We start from the raw sequence: 1,576 nt of genomic DNA on the forward strand, positions 1-1,576 counted from the left end.
GTTCCCTGAGCCACATCAACTGGAGCTCACCCCAAATTTCATGTGCTCCCTATGGAGCAGCTCAGGGTCTCCTGACTACTTTGGGCCAGCGGACTGGCAGCAGAGGGGATGCATCACATTCTGGCCCAAGCAGTTAGGAGCCAGTGGGACTCCTCCATCTCTCTCTCCCTCTCACACAGAGAGACTGTGGAGGCCACAGTTTCAAGACAGTGCAGCTTCAAGATGGAAGAGGAATGACCACCCTGCATCAGATTTAGCCTCAGAAAGAAGAAACTCTTTCCTGGGGTAAGCCTGTGAGATTTGGGGATGGAGTATAATCCATCAGTCCCAACATGCAGAAGAAGATGAGGACTGCCCTGATGGTCCAGCGGCTAAGACTCTGCGCTTGCAATGCAGGGGGCCCAAGTTCGATCCTTGGTCAGGGAGCTATATCCCTCATACTACAACTAAGAGTTTGTGTGCCACAGCTAACACCTGGAGCCCCAGATAAATAAACATTAAAAAAAAAAAAAGGAGGAGGCGATGACCCAGGCCAGGAGGTGCCCTGGGGAGTGGAGAAAATATCCCTGATGAGACTTGGAAATATGCTGGAAAGAACTTAAAAGAAAAGAAATCACCCCACCCACCTCTATCCCAGAAGGCCCCTGGACATCGACTGTTTCCTGGGATCCTACCTGTGTCCTCTGAGTGAGTGGGCCTCAAGAAGGAGAGCTTAGGGGCAAGGACTAGGGGGACTGAAGGTGCAAAGTGGAGATGGGGAGCAATAAACCAGGGTCTCAGTTTCCTGGGTGGGGAGGGTAGAAGTAGGAGAGGGGAGGGGTACTTCCCTGGAGTCCTCAGCCTGGCAAAGGCTCTAATTAGAAACGACACGATTCAACAATGAAGCATTTTTTCTCTTAAGGAGCTGAGGTGCTGAGGTAAATATATCCTTTGAAGATCTGTTTGTGCCATGAACATCAAAGAGTAAGGAGGGTCCCTCTCTGAAATTTAAATGTAAGGCTTTACCTCTCAACAGCTTGCTGCTGTTTCAAATTAATGCCTAGAACATCACAGGATTCACAGAGGAAGCAGGAGGCCAGATGCATGAGCTGTGCCCAGAGGGAGCAGGCGGCTGGGGCAAGTCCGGGGGTGAACATCCACACGGGCCAGCAATAGGACAGCTGGGCCCATGTCTGGTCAGAGCCCGGAGTCTAGGGGGACCCAGGGGTCGGTGGTGGGGCTCTTGGCCCTGGAAGCCCCACACAGAGAGATTCAGACCCAGAGACAGAGGTCTGTCGGCAGGACCTGTCAGCTCAGTCAGCCTTGGCCTGGGTCTTGGGGCTGAGAACTTGGTTGGGGACCTCACAGGACCCTGACATGGGCAGCGGGCAATGTCAACATGGAGAAAGTGAGGCGAGGCTGAGAGAAGGCACCAGGAGAGGACAATTCTCAACCGAGTGTGGGAGCTGGGTCAGATCCTTGCCCAGCAGGGAAATGCGAGGCTCAGCTGGCACATCCCTCAGGCTCCTAACTGAGACGGTGGGTGCATGGCCATTGCCCAACACAGCCATCAGAACCAGGGTACTGATGCGGAAAA

At 53.4% G+C, this 1,576-nt stretch overlaps 1 non-coding gene across 1 annotated transcript; it reads left to right on the forward strand.

The window, feature by feature from the left end:
* The first annotated feature begins 353 nt into the window (after nucleotides 1–353).
* Nucleotides 354–428, forward strand: TRNAA-UGC (transfer RNA alanine (anticodon UGC)). Its single transcript has one exon. It is a non-coding gene; the product is annotated as a tRNA-Ala (tRNA).
* Nucleotides 429–1,576: the final 1,148 nt, after the last annotated feature.

Source organism: Ovis canadensis, chromosome 6, assembly GCF_042477335.2.
Source record: "Ovis canadensis isolate MfBH-ARS-UI-01 breed Bighorn chromosome 6, ARS-UI_OviCan_v2, whole genome shotgun sequence".
NCBI classification, from domain to species: Eukaryota; Metazoa; Chordata; class Mammalia; order Artiodactyla; family Bovidae; genus Ovis; species Ovis canadensis.